This window comes from Vulpes vulpes, chromosome 13, assembly GCF_048418805.1.
Source record: "Vulpes vulpes isolate BD-2025 chromosome 13, VulVul3, whole genome shotgun sequence".
Lineage (NCBI taxonomy): Eukaryota > Metazoa > Chordata > Mammalia > Carnivora > Canidae > Vulpes > Vulpes vulpes.
The window spans coordinates 106,085,176-106,100,757 of record NC_132792.1 but is presented as its reverse complement, the minus strand read 5'-3'; the positions used below and the strand labels follow the sequence as shown (position 1 = coordinate 106,100,757).

At 41.4% G+C, this 15,582-nt stretch overlaps 2 long non-coding RNA genes across 4 annotated transcripts in view; both read left to right on the top strand.

Moving 5' to 3' along the window:
* The window catches only part of LOC112918824 (uncharacterized), a 170,029-nt gene that overhangs the window by 92,881 nt on the left and 61,566 nt on the right, over positions 1-15,582 (top strand). The gene's annotated exons all lie outside the window — the stretch shown is intronic.
* Positions 6,969-14,942, top strand: LOC140594951 (uncharacterized). Its single transcript, XR_011996225.1, has 2 exons — positions 6,969-12,592; positions 13,861-14,942. It is a non-coding gene; the product is annotated as an uncharacterized lncRNA (long non-coding RNA).

Here is a 15,582-nt window from a genome sequence, read left to right as displayed (position 1 = left end):
TAACACCCCTACATGGCAGTCCATGGTGGTGGGTGGTACAACCTCAACTGCCCCCTCGCTGGAGAGCACTGATACAAGTCCGGCTTGCACTCCTCTTTTCAGCTGCCACATCAAAGACTTGGTTGACATGGGGCCTGGTATTGACTGAATATCACCAGGTCTTTTTTTTGCAGGCATTCTTTCAAGTCTCCCCACACTCACAATTTATTAGTGATTTGGAAAATGCGTTAAACCTGACCTTCATCCTTTTGCAAATTAATCTTTTCTAGTGTTAACTTGACATTCCTGACTCCCAAGATAATTCTAAATCTTAACTCTGTTGTCTGTCACTTTATCTCTTCTTCCCAGCTCTGTTTTGTTGGAAAATTGCAGAACCATCAAAGTTTTGCTAAAAATGTTGACAAGGTAAGGGCAAAGACAGGAGCTTTAATTGAAAGCCCCATGAGTAGCCCCGAAGCTGCTGACCAACAGAGTGTAGAAACCTTGCTTCTCTGGAAGCACAACCGCCCATCAGCCCTCACATGCCCCTGGGCATTAATCATTTCATTCCATAAAGACCTCACAATCATCAAAGACTGTGTATTTCCCTGGCTGGCAGACTCTAGTGTGATGAGAGAGAGGTCCATGTGACACTGTCGTTCTGCTACTTCTGCAAAGGCTGCTCTTTCTTATTTTTGTCTTAAAGATATTTTCTTTTTTAAAAAAACTTTTTTAAAGATTTTTTTTCAAGTAATCTCTACATCCAACATGGGGCTCAAACTGACAACCCCAAGATCAAGAGTTGCATGCTCTATCAACTGAACCAGCCAGGCGCCCCTATTTTAAAGATGTTTTCATTTTTCTTATATAAATACAAAAAATAGGATTGCTGGACCATAGTTTTCCACCATGGCTGCACCAAATGAACATTCCCACCAACAGTGCACAAGAGTTCTCTTCTTTCCACATCCTTACCGGCACTGGTTATCTCTTGTCTTTTTTTTTTTTTTTAAGATTATTTATTCATGAGAGACATACAGAGAGAGGCAGAGACATAGGTAGAGGAAGAAGCAGGCTCCTCACAGGGAGCCCAATGTGGGCCTCCATCCCAGGACTCCAGGATCATGACCTGAGCCATAGGCAGATGCTCAACCACTGAGCAACCCAGGTGTCCTTTGTCTTTTTGATAATAGCCACTCTAAACAGGTGTGAGGGGATATTTCATTTGTTTTTTTTTTTAAGATTTTATTTATTTATTCATGAGAGACAGAGATAGAGGGAGAGACATAGGCAGAGGATGAAGCAGATGCCACAGAGGGAGCCCGATGCGGGACTGGATCCCAGAACCCCGGGATCACACCCTGAGCCAAAGACAGATGCTCAACCGCTGAGCCACCCAGGTGTCCCTCATTAGGTTTTGATTAGTATTTCCCTGCTGATGACTGATATTGAGTACTTTTTCATGTACTCGTTGGCCAATTGTATGTCTTTTTGGAAAACTGCCTATTCTGTTCCCTTGCTCATTTCTTAATCAGATTGCTTTGTTTTATTGTTATTAAGTTGTGTGCATTCTTTATATTTTTTAGATGTTAACATTTTACAATACATGATTGCCAGTGTTTCCTCCCATTCTGTAGATTGCCTTTTCATTTCATTGATGGTTTCCTTTGCTGTGAAGAAGCTTTTTAGTTTGATGTGGTCTCACTTGTTAATTTTTGCTTTTCTTCACTTTGCTTTGGTATCAAGTCCAAAAAATTATTGCCAAGACCAATGTCAAGAAGCTTACTTCTACGTTTTCTTCTAGGAGTTTTATGGCTCCAGGTACTGTGTTTAAGTCTTTAGACCATTTTTGAGTTGATTTTTGTGTATGGTGTAAAGTAATGGTCCAGTTAAATTTTTTTTTGCATGTGACTGCTCAATTTGATAGCACCATTTATTGAAGAAACTATACCTTCTCCAATCTATATTCTTGGCTCCTATGTTGTAAATTAACTGACCATATATATCTGGATTTACGTCTGGGCTCCATTCTGTTCCATTGAACTATGTATGTTTCCTCCCACCAAAGTATACTGTTTTGATTACTATAGCTTTGTAATATAGTTTGAAATTAAGAGGTGTGATGCTTTAACCTTATTCTTAAGGCCACTTGGGGTCTTTCATGGTTCCCTACAAATTTTAGGATGTTCTATTTCTGTGAAAAATGCCATTGGAATTTTGATAGGGATTGTAGTGAATCTGTAGATTGCTTTAGTATGGACACTTTAATAATATTAATACTTCCAGTCAGTAAGCACCTAATATCTTTTTATTTGTGTCTTCAATTTCTTTCATCAGTGTCTTATAGTTTCAGTGTAAAATTCTTTCACCTCAGGGCAGCCTGGTGGCTCAGCAGTTTGGTGCCGCCTTCAGCCAAGGGTGTGATCCTGGAGACCGCGGATCGAGTCCCACGTCAGGCTCCCTGCATGGAGCCTGCTTCTCCCTCTGCCTGTGTCTCTGCCTCTCTCTGTGTGTGTGTCTCTCATGAATATAAATAAATAAAATCTAAAAAAAAAAAAAGAATATTTAAGAAAAAAAAAAAGTCTTTCACCTCCTTGGTTAAATTTATTTCTAGGTATTTTATTCTTTTTGATGCAATTATAAGTGGGATTGTTTTCTCAATTTCTCTTTCTGATAGTTTGTTATTAGAGTGTAGAAATGTAACTGATTTTTATAAATTGATTTTGTATCCTGCAACTTTACTGAATTCATTGATTAGTATTAGAACTAATACTAATTGGTTTTCTATTTATAATTTATTATATAGTCTCTCTATATTATATATTTTTTTATAAATTTATTTTATTATTATTGAGGAAATTTTAAAACATACCCTGTAGGCAGAATTCTAAGATAGTTCCATGATCACTATCTCCTACTGTTATGGCTATGATTAGGTTTCATTATATGGCAAAGATGAAGAGATCTTTGCAAATGTAGCTGAAGTTTCTAATAAATTAACCTTAAGTTGATGAAAAGAGAGATTTGCCAGAATGGGTATGACCTAATCAGGCAAGCTCTTTAAAAGAAACTCAAAGCAATAGATCTCTCTCCTGCTGGTCCCAGTAAAGCCAACAGTCAGACTGGGATTTCCTAAGGAGAGTGGCAGCCCATAGGAGCACAGATCTTGGTCTTACAACTGCAAGGAACTGAATTTGCCAGCCACCTGAGTGAGCTTGGAAGCACTTCCTTCTCAAGCTGAGCCACTAGCTGGGAACCCCGCCCAGTTGCTACTTTACTGTTGCCTTGTCAGACCCTAAGCAGAGGACCCAGCTAAGCATTCTTGGGCTCATAATCCATGGAAACTGATAATAAGTGTGAGATATTAAATGTGTGTTATTTTAAGCCACTGAGCTTTGTAGTAGTTTGTTGTGCAGTGATGGAAAACAGATAAACACACAAAAGTAGAGAGAGCAGTACAATGAAGTGCTTTTCAAACCATAGTCTATGGACCCTGGTGTCCACAGTCTGTTTCTGATCCATGAGAAGTACAGAAGTTGAAGATAAACCCTGAGAAACTTTCATAGCAGTATGACATTACCATGACCTTAAAGTGTGTATCACTGGACTCGTCTCAAGGAGCAGGATGTAGACCAGTTTGGGTTTGTTAAGCTTACATGATAAGTTGTATGTGGTGCGACCTGTGTACCAGATACACATTACGACATGCATAATTTTTTTACAACATGCATAATTTTAAGTTTAGTTTGGCAACTAAAATCTGAAAGTGTACAAAAATATGGGAAATGTAAGTATTTTTATGACTTTTAAAACAATCAAGTTTGTTTTTTAAAAGATTTTATTTATTCATTTGAGACAGAGAGATACAGAAAGCATGAGCAGGAGGAAAGGCAGAGTGAGAGGGAGAAGCAGACTCCCCCCTAAGCCAGGAGCAGATGTGGGGCTTGATTCTGGAACCCCAGGATCATGACCCGAGCCAAAGGCAGATACTTAATTGTATGAGCCATACAGACACCCCTAAAGTTTGTTTTTAATTTGCCAAATTGTTGGCTAAATAGCTAGGAAATAACAATAAGAAATAACAATGCAGTAGTTTGTTTTTATTTATTTATTTTTATTTAGTTAAAGTAAGCTCTAGGTCCAACATGGGGCTTAAACTCACAACCGTGAGATCAAGAGTCACATGCTCTACCGACTGAGCCAGCCAGGGGCTTCCCTCAGTGATTTATTCTTAACTCTGTTATTTTGATCCCATGTTTCAACAACCATAGCTTGACATAGTCAGGAACTGCCCAGTAATACAGAATTCCAACCCATAGAGCAAATAAGCCAGTGGAGAATTTTTCATTGTAGCTTAAAGAGTGCAAGATTTGTTAATGTTGCAATTCTAGTGTGTGTGCAACTTGAACATGATGGTTATAGGAATAGTTCCTTTTGACTTCATTGTCAATTAGTACACCTAGCTCTGAACTATTATATAAAACCATGAAAGAATACATTGTCAACAAATGTAGTTTGGAGCTAAAGTTTTATGGAGGAGAGTGTGTTCTGCTAGCCCAGCTGAATGCAGAGGAGCACAGGAGAATGTTCTGGAGCAGTCATCTGGATTAAGGAGCACATGAATCAGTGCATTGCCTCCTTCACTGGGAAAGTCTTGCTACAAAAAAAAAAAAAAAAAAAGAAAAAAAAAAAAAGAAAAAAAGAAAGAAAAGAAAAGAAAAGAAAAAAAAAGAACCAAAACCAAAAAATCAGATGAACTAAATAGCATACTTAGTGATTAATTAAGAATCTGTGAATTACATAAAGGCAAATGCATTAAATTAAAGATCATCCTCCTTTGATGTGAAGATGGAAGTGGAGCCGAATTTCTTACTGCGTGTTGAGGTACAATGTTGGTGGGGAGAATTCTGATAGAATGAAATGCAGAACAATTCATTATGTTTCTGAGCGATAAGGGATCAGTTTGATCTAATGCTTAAAGATGTGACTTCGACATCCAGACTTGCTGATTTGTCTGATAGCTTAGGTATTTTTAATTATCTTAAAACTTCCTTTAAAGTAACAAAGGAGGGATCCCTGGGTGGCGCAGCGGTTTGGCGCCTGCCTTTGGCCTAGGGCGCGATCCTGGAGACCGGGGATTGAGTCCCATGTCGGGCTCCCGGTGCATGGAGCCTGCTTCTCTCTCTGCCTGTGTCTCTGCCTCTCTCTCTCTCTGTGTGTGACTATCATAAACAAATTTAAAAAAAAAATTAAAAAAAATAAAGTAACAAAGGAATGCAAGAGGTCAAAAGTTAAAACAAAAGTTAACGTTTCTGTAGATTTCTATGATGTATTTCAGCACCAATCAGAAATGTAGATGGCAGCCTATTACCGTACACTTGTACATCTATGAATTTGAATTTTATCTTCCATCAAAATATAATGCACATTGGGGCAGCCCGGGTGGCTCAGCGGTTTAGCGCCACCTGCGGCCGGGGGTGTGATCCTGGAGATCGAGTCCCCACATCAGGCTCCCTGCATGGAGCCTGCTTCTCCTTCTGCCTGTGTCTCTGCCTCTCTCTCTCTCTCTCTGTGTGTTTCTCATGAATAAATAAATAAAATCTTAAATATATATATATATGTATATATATATTTATATACATATATATATGATGCACATGTAAGGAATCTGTGGCTCTGGAATCAATTTTTTAAAATCATAAGTTATGGGTAATTTAAATTGAACTACAACTTTACAGGATAAGTTGATGGCACTGGCTACTGATCAAAGACTGAAGATGAATTCTTAAAATACAGCATTATTTGTTTCATTTTTGATAGAAGTTAAAAGGATATCCTGAGCTTGTTGATATTACTGTAAACTCTCTTCTGCCATTCCAGTCAATACACCTCTGTGAGGTTGATTTCGCTACCAGAAGTGTCATGACAACAAAACATAGAACATATTATTGTCAGCATATTATAATAATAAACATATTATTGTCAGCAATCAAAACTAGGATAGATAAATTAACAAGCAAGTCAGCTCACCTGTCACATTAAAAACTTCAAATATTGACATATATGATTTTTGTTCAAACTATGTGCAGAGGGATTTAATATGGGAAATCTCTATCTTATTCATAACTCCCTGAGTTATGATTGGGGAATTGCAAAAAGTTATGAATGTAAAGTAGCAGTTCTCCATATTCATCACTTATAGACACATACTCGATGGAAAATATGTATAGTTTTTTATTTTTATTTTTTAAAGATTTTATTTATTTATTCATGAGACACAGAGAGAGGCAGACATAGGCAGAGGGAGAAGCAGGCTCCCTGTGGGAAGCCCAATGCAAGACTTGATCCCAGGATACTGGGATCACACCCTGAGCCAAAGGCAGACGCTCAACCACTGAGCTACCCAGGCATCCTGAAAATATGTATAGTTTAAAGAATTCTATTCTCTTTCCATATGGTATGTTTGTTCTGATTGCATTTATTGAAATATAATTTTATATGTGTGAACCTAATGAAGAATTTAGATTTATATGTTGTATGTCCTTTTTTAAATCACTTAGCTGTTTTGGCAATTCATTTTTATTGCACTTTATAGAAGTATAGAAATTAGAAATTTTTTTAAAAAGCAAACCAGTCCTCTCTCCCACTTGGATGAGAAGTTGCATGACTGTAAAGCTACAGAGGCCAATAGCTAAACCTACAAAGACCCATCACCTTTCAACATTCTTGTCTCAGCTATTCTCCCACTTATATATTTTGCTGGAGTATTTTAAAGCAAATCCCAAAGAATATATACTTTTATATGAAAATACTTCTATATGTACCTAGAAAAGTAATAACTTAAAAACTCTAACCACAATATTATCATATTCAACAAAATAAGTAATTTCTAATAGTATCTAATATGTGGCTTATATTTGCTTTTCCCTGATTATCTCAAAAACATATTTTTATAGTTGTTTTGTTCAAATCAGAGTGAAAATAAGAGCCACACACTCTTTGGTTGTGATGTCTCAACTCTCTTCTGATCTAACAACACTGTCCTCTTTTTTTTTATGCTAGATGTCTATTGAACAATCTGAGTTATCTGTCTAGTTGGATTTCTAACATTTCTGGATTTGGCTTATTGTTTCCTGGGACTGTCTGTTAGCCTGTAATTCTATCCTTGATAGCTCCTTCTCCTGAGAGTTAGAGTCAAAGCCTTCATTAGATTCAGACCAGTTTCCTTTTTCCAAAATGACTTCCTAGGTGGAGCTGTGAGCTTCCTCCAGCATCACATCACCCCAACAGGCACATAAAGTCTGGTTGCCCACTTTTGAAGATGCTAACATTGATCAGTTGGTTTTGTTTTTCACCCTGATCCATTCATTATAATATTCTCCATTGGCTTTTAGTGAATGGTTTGCAGTCATTAATTATTACTACCTGGATCTGTTTTTCATTAGGAATTCACAAAATGGTGATTTTCTAATTATCTTATTCCTTCTTCATTTATTAGCTTGAATGGCTTTCTAGAGAAGGAAACATACCCTCTTTATTTGATTATCTTGAAATATAGTCTATAGAGAAAAGCAGGATAAATGCTCGATTCTTTCCTTTCTTTTATTGATTTTCAGGAGAAATTTGTGCCTTAGCAACTTCCCAAGATGATTGATTAATTTTTTTTTTTAGTATCAATGTGAATTCATCGATTTTCATATAGTTGCTGTGTTTCCAGGCATTGTTATCATTATTCAAATGGTCTCACCTTTGGGCAATGGGAGTTCCTTTAAGCTGGCTCTTGGGTTGTTTTTGTCATCACTCTGGTCATGGTTGAGAGCTCCTTGTTTTCAGGGATGACAAGATGTGCCAGGTTTATGTTATATCCTGAGTATGCTATATTCCCCACATCTGGAATCAGTCATTTCTCTAAGGAATCCTGGTTCCTTTTAGCGGGAGTTAGTATTTAGGGACCCCATTGTGTTCTACATGTCCAATTTCTTTAAATTCTTTTTCTTCTGGACTAGAAGAACTCACCAGGGACTGAATACATTGGAATTTGGGGCCAAGGCCATTGCTTTGTTTTGAGAGCCTAGTGTTATGTGTCATCCTCAGGGAGCCAGTGGGGAGGGGACCTGGGTCTCCTGACCCAGTGCCAGAAAGTGACGCTGGTGCCACCCCCTGAAACATCTAGTTTCATGCATGCATTCCTTAGTTTATTCTTCATTCATTCATTCATTCATTCAACAAATATGTAATGAGTACCTATTATATCTATTGTTTCAGGCCCCAGAGGTGTAGCAATGAACAAATGGTACAGTCCCTGCTACCATGGAGATGAGTTTCCAGGGAGGGGAAGAAGACAACAGACATACATGTGATAGGATGTGGGAGGTGCTTTTCTATTCAAAGTAGTCTGATGAATGTTGGTGCAGAGACGTGGAGGCAGTGAGGAAGGATGCCAGGCAGAAGTCTGGGGGAAAGTGCTGGAGCAGAGGGAATGGCCAGGGTAAGAGCCCCAAGTCAGGAGCCCCAAGTCACTGATTCAAACACGGCAGACACTGACAAATTCTTTGCTATACAAGGTTTCAACACTTCTTATCAGTTGCGAACTATTTTTTTCACAGTAAAATTTTAAACTTTCCAGCTTGTCTTTCAATGGTGATCTTTTATATAGTGACTTTTATGTCATCACTCATGATGTCCTACAATATATACCATCTTCTCCCTACCCCATGCTCATATTCTTAAGAATAACTTTACCAGTTCCAGAAATCATAGGTGTTTGTTGCAGAACACATGGAAAGCACCAAAAACAAACAAAACAAAACCACAGAACAAAATAAAATGAAAACAAAACAGAAGCCATCTGTTGTCCCCTCCACTCAGAATTAGCCTCTGTAATATGGCAGTTGGTGCCCTTCCATTCTTTCACAAAAATATTGCGCAGCTGTGAGTTCTACATTCTGCCTCCCTACTCTCAGACATGGTCTTCAGTGGGTGTAGAAATTTCTAGCTTTTATCTGCTCGATACTTCCTTGTCAGAGCCTGAGGTCCTTGCTGAGCTCTGGCTTACACCTGCTGGCTCAAAATGTCCCGCCCTGGGTGTGCCCTGGATCCCATCCTTTCTTGCCTCCAGGGGACATGCCAATGGACCCTGCCATTTCCGGATCACCAACCAGTCCTTGCTTCTTGGTCAGATAGAAGTGACAGGGACAATGTTTCCTCCCTCTCATTACTTCTTCCTACACAGAGAGATCCTGGTGGAGGGGGGTGAGGGACAGAGGAGAGGAGGCAACTCTATTTCAAAGGTAACAGTGGAGCAGAATGTAATCCATGCTCCTTAAAAGAATTTATTTTAGGGTAAAATGGAATTTTCATTTACTGAGTTTGCTTTCATTACCCAAGGCCATGTGTGGTATTATCACAGAGGACCTGTTCATTTGATGAGTCCCATCAACAGTTACCTGAGCACTTACATATGGGAAATATTCCTAACAGATTTAGACACGTGTCGGGGGCTGGTGGTGAAAAATCCACCCAAATGAGAACAAACAGATACCAGGTGTTAGGATTTCAATAGATCTTTCGGGGAAAAACAGTTCAATTCAACTACAATAGGTACCTTGATACTAACAAAAAAGTATTTTTGCAACACAGAATAGCACAGTTTTTGGAAGACAGATTGCGGTTCCAGAATATCTAGATCGAACCCCCAGCTTTGCTGCTTCTTAGCTGTGTGATCTCGGGAAAGATAAAGGGTAACCTGTACATTCATTTCTGCATCTGTAGAATAGGGATGATGCTAATACAAGTACCAGCCTCCTGGGGACTCTAAGTGGATCTTGTGACTTAGCACATGTATGGCACTTCCAACAGCGCTGACATTTAGCAGGTGCCCAGCCCACATTGGCCGTGGTGGTTGGTCGGAGTGCTTCACTGGTACTAACCTTCTTAATCTTCAGAACAACCCAGTTAAATCCATATTAGCATCATCCCCATTTTACAGAGGGTTTAACTGGGGCAGACAGGTTAAAAACTGGTCCAAGATCCCATGCCCTGGAAAGTGGCACAGCAGAATTCAACGGCAGACAGTCTCGGCTTGGAGCCTGTACTTCACTGTAAAGTCTGATAGAATTATCCACTTCTAATCTACCTGGTATTCCCCTCCAGACCCACGGACTCTGTTTCTTGTGAATACTATTTCGTCTTCAAACACGGATATGAATATGGGGCTAAGTTTCAGATGAGGCTTTTGGTGCCTCCTCAGTCCTTCAGCTGTGGTCCCTTATCCTGGGCTGTCCCCACTGCTCCAACTGCACAGACTTTTGGCCTTCACAACAAACTCCCCAGACCCTTCCTGCCTTTGCTTACTTGCAGGGAGCTGCCAGCAAGACTTCAGTTACAAAATATGTCTCTTGGCAGAGGGTTGTCCTCATGGTCTACTGGCCATCTCTCGACATTTGCCCCTTCTCCCTTGTGGTGTTCCTTTCTTAGAAAAGACTCATTTCCAACACTGGTTATGTCATGCTTTATTTGCATCTGTAAAAGATGGCCCCTTTCACAGAGTTCACACCACAGGTGCCGGTGAGCATGAGTCAGAAGACCACATGGGGATAGAGAGGTGGCCATACCTGGCCACAAAGGAAGGAGGGGCCTGACTTGACAGGGTTCATTTTGGAGGAATTTATTCAGAGGCTGCTTTGGGCCAGGGCTGAGAATAAATGAGGAAGGAGTTCTCAGCCTGGTCTTGTAGTCTAGGGCAAGGGGGGCGGGGGATGGAGGATGGGGAGTGTGGATAGATGCATAGCGGCCCCAGGGTATGGCCAAGATATGGCTATAGACGGTGTGTAAAGGTCAGAGAGGGCTTCCTGGAGGAGACCCTGAGCTGAGGCAGATCCAGGTTTGACCAGAGCATCATCACTGTGTAATGTCACCAGCCTCTTTGGCTTTCTTTCCTCACTGGCTAAACAGGGCTGTGGGAACAATGAAATGTGCACCATATGTGGCACCCAAGGGTTGCCCTATAAGTCACAGTGGGCAGTGCTATTGCTAATATTGTACCTACCATTAATGACAATGATTGCTTCCTAATGACATGCCCTCCTCATGTTATATTCAGAGATTACATTCACTTCTAGTAGCAAATCCCAGCCTATATACAAATACAGTTCTTTAAAAATGTGATTATATATAGATGAAGAAGTTTTTTAAAAAGGGGTTATAAATTGATTTCATCTCAGACCATTTTGTACAGCTCTGGCACTGACCATCTCCCACTTTCTTCTCAATGAGTGTGCCATGAGTCCCATTAAACATTTGGGGATTTGCAGAGCCAGAATCAGACTTTCTATCCCTAGTGCTGGGACTTGCTTCAATGACAACAAAGATGTTTCCTGTGCCTTTAACACATTATTAGGGATGTGTAATTTTGACAGTGGTGGAACATTCTTGGCTCCCTGGGATCACATCCTAGTGATGATTCTTTTATACTATTGCCATTATTTCTCCACAGAGTACAACTGAGCAAAGCCAAGTTACTGAGACATAAATGGTTGTAAGCATGTCATTGCATTAAATGGATGTTTTCCTCCTGTGGCCTTTAATAATTTATACCTTAAAGAAGACAAGTGGCTGTCCAGCTAGCTAATTAAAAATACTGGATCTCACAGATGAGAAGTATGGTTCTTATTAAAGTGTCCATTTGCTGCCTTGACAGTTTCTAAGAAGCAAATATTTCTACTGCTCCAGATATAAAGAAATAAAGTGACTCAGCCATGGGAATCCACTTTGGAAAAACAAATGAATCCGGTAGACTCCCTGTGATGACACAGCCTCGGTGCAAAATCAGATGATGAAGTAGAGTGCCAGCAGAAAAAAAAAATGCAGTTCTCATTAAATAAAGGGAATTGGAACCTTCTTGATTCCAATCAGCCTCTGGTCCACCCATTTCTGTAGTTTCACAAGGAGGGGATTTATTGGACATAAGTACAAGGCATCCCCTCACTGGGGGGCAGGACTTCACTGAGGCACAGTTCTCTGGCAAGGCCGCCCTAGATGAAAGCTCTAAGGACCACCAGTCATACGTGCTGGGGATCACATGCCTCTGCCACCCCTCCGAAGTCCTCTGATAGTCAAGGGACAAAACAACGTTTTTTAAAAAAGGCATAAATCCCAACCAAAAGTAAAGAGACTAGGCCAAGAAAGCACCACAGAGAGAAGGCAGTAAATATGGGAAGTAGCTCTCTGTGTGGTCCTTGGCCTAGCACGTTCAGGAAGCTGAGAAGCCTGCAGGCCCCGAGGTCGGGGGGGCTGACACCACACCCGGGCTTTGGGATAGAAACTGCAGGTGCAGGTAAGGCCTGAGAAAGATGCAAACGCACCCTGATATCTGGGAGCTGGCCTGGCACCTACAACCAGGCCATGTTCTTCTCCTGTTGGACACAAGCAGTTGCACAGAACACCTACATCAAGACAAGGCTACTCTGACTAGACACAGAGAACAGCAGGACAGTCCCTGACTACACCTGAGCAGTGACAGCACCCGGAGCACTGACCCACCTGAAGAATGTTCCAGAGACCACCGCCCCTTCCTGACTAAGGCAGATGACCAAGGCGTCTCTACTGATGACAGGTTAGCCTACTTTATGCCCTGCGACTCCTAGATGAAATACATTATGTCGTCACAGGATCCGTCTTCGTTGCTTCGTTGCTGCACTGCTCACTCCCTGAGCTTCCCCCAAATCAAAGACTCAAGTCCAATCAGACCCTAGGTCCTTCCTAACACTCACTGAGACACCCACATTTCTCCGTGTTGGGCCTCTCTCAACGCAAGGAGACCACAAACCTGACTTTGACCACCAGGTGTGCTCCCACTGGTCTCTGATGAACACTGACAGGCCCGGAGCCCACCAGCTGCCCCACCCCAGTACAGGCAGCCAGGGATAGCAGGGTACCCTGGAGAGATTGGCCCCAGGGGACAGGGGTCACAGGAGCACCTGGCCCTGCTCAGGAAGGGACGTGTTCTCCAAAACAGGGACATTCATTGAATGATGACATCACAGCTAGCCCGCCCGCCCCCCCCAAGCCCCTTCCCCCACCTGGCCCTCAGAAAAGACAGAGAGGAACCCAGACTGTCACAGGAAGCAGAGACAGTGGCAAGAGATGAAAAGAATGTCCAAAGCTGAAACATATTCTTTAATAAATACATCACAAGAGCAAGATAAGGCAGAAGGGAAGTTAAACGTTAAAAAAGATTTATGAGCTTTATCAACCAATAGCCAAGTGTGGACCTTACTTGGATTCTGATTTAAATACACCACAAAAACAAAACCATTTGGGGCACCTGGGTGGGTCAGTTGGTTAAGCGTCAGCCTTTGGCTCAGGTCATGGTCCCGAGGTGCTGGGATCGAGGCCCACATCTAGCTCCTTGCTCAGCAGTACCTGCTTCTCCCCCTCCCTCTGCCTGCTACTCCCCCTGCTTGTGCTCTAATAAATAAATAAAATCTTTAAAAAAATTATGAAAAAAGTAGGGAGGGATGAATATTGATTGCATCTTTGGTGATATGAGGAAATTGTCCGAATTTTTTAGATGGGATTATTGGGATTATATTTACATAAAAGATTCCTTATCTTTCAGAGGTACCATGTAAATATGTACAAGTGAAATGTTTTGAATTCTGGAATTTGCTTCAAAATTCCTCTGGGGGGTGGGATAAAGATGAACCAGGACTGGCACAAAGGGAGGTATACAGAGGTTTACTACTCAATTAGCTCTACTTTTGAATGTGTTTGAAATTTTCCACAATAGAAAGTAAACAAAAACAAGATAAAACAAAAATAAAACAAAAGTAACTCCTAAACGTTAACGTTTTTCCTTTTTGTTTTGTTTTGTTTTTTAAGGAATTTTATCTTTAAGTAATGCCTACATCCAACGTGGGATTTAAACTCACAACTCCAAAATCAAGAGTCACATGTTCTGCCGACTGAGCCAGCCAGGTGCTCCAGGGTATCTTTCTGTAACCTCATAAAAATGTCTCTGCTTATCCATAACCGTCCTAGACCTCAAGCCAGGAAGATATCAGAGCAGTCCATCCTCAAAGTCTGCTGACACAGAAAACAAGGCTTTAGGAAGCTCTTTGAAAATGGTATAAACGTTATCAAGGAGGTAGAGCAGGGAGGTGAGAAGACAGCCCCAAGTATAGTTGTACATTGCTGCCTCTTCTCCTCCCCACTTCTCTGCCCCTACTATTCAGTGAGACTGTGGTACCTGCAGACAAGGCCCTTTTCATAAGCCAGAAACCAGTGATGCCCATATCACTGGGTAGGTTGGCTGGGGGGTTCTGGAGATCAAAATGCAATTGGTGGCTTCAAGGTCATATTTGGCCATGGGTAGGGACAGAGAGGTGGCTTGCCTTTGATACAAGGAAGGGGATGGAAATGCCCCACTGATGGGGTGATAAATGGGAGGTGGGCATTGGGAAGGAGAGGATAACCCCATCTATGGCATCTGAATTGTTAGCAGAATGAAGGTGAGATGGGATTTGACTCCTGGAGGCAAGGATCTAGAGCTTGGTGTTTTGCTAGCTATGTGTCCAGCACCTAGGACAGCTCTCAGTATTGCCCCTGGATCCTTGCAGGGATGAATGAGAAGAAAACCAAATGCTTCTGCTGGGGATTTACCCCCAAAGATACAGATGCAGTGAAACGGCAGGACACTTGCACCCCAATGTTTATAGCAGCAATGTCCACAATAGCCAAACTGTGGAAGGAGCCTCGGTGTCCATCGAAAGATGAATGGATAAAGAAGATGTGGTTTATGTATACAATGGAATATTACTCAGCCATTAGAAACGACAAATACCCACCATTTGCTTCGACGTGGATGGAACTGGAGGGTGTTATGCTGAGCGAAGTAAGTCAATCGGAGAAGCACAAACATTATATGGTCTCATTCATTTGGGGAATATAAAAAATAGTGAAAAGGATTAAAGGGGAAAGGAGAGAAAATGAATGGGAAATATCAGAGAGGGTGAGAGTGCATGAGAGACTCCTAACTCTGGGAAATGAATAAGGGGTAGTGGAAGAGGAAGTTGGCAGGGGGTTTGGGTGACTGGGTTACGGGCACTGAGGGGGGCACTTGGCGGGATGAGCACTGGGTGTTATACTATATGCTGGCAAATTGAACTCCAATAAAAAATATACAAAAATTAAAAAAAAAAGAAAGAAAACTAAGTGCTTCTTTCTGTGAAGAAAACCAAGTGCTAAGATGGTAGCTAAAGGGTGGGGGCAGAGGGAAGAAATCTCTGTGGAAAGCTGTCAGGAGACCAGGAAGGTGAACCCAGGGAGGAGAGATTTAAGCTGAGTCCTCAAGAATGAGAGCTGAGGAAGAGCATTTCAGATGGGATGACCATATTGCGCATAAACCCCAAGTCAGGAGAGGTGTACTCTGGTGAGGGCAGAGGAGGACAGGGTCTCTGGGGCCTTTGGAGGGCACATAATGAACCTGGAGCAAAAGGACCCAGACACAGGGCTTCCTAGGCCAGGGTAGAGCTACTGTTTTAATTCTGGGTGCTATGGGAAGCAATTGGAAGCTTTAAGCTGTGAAGTAACATGATTTGATTT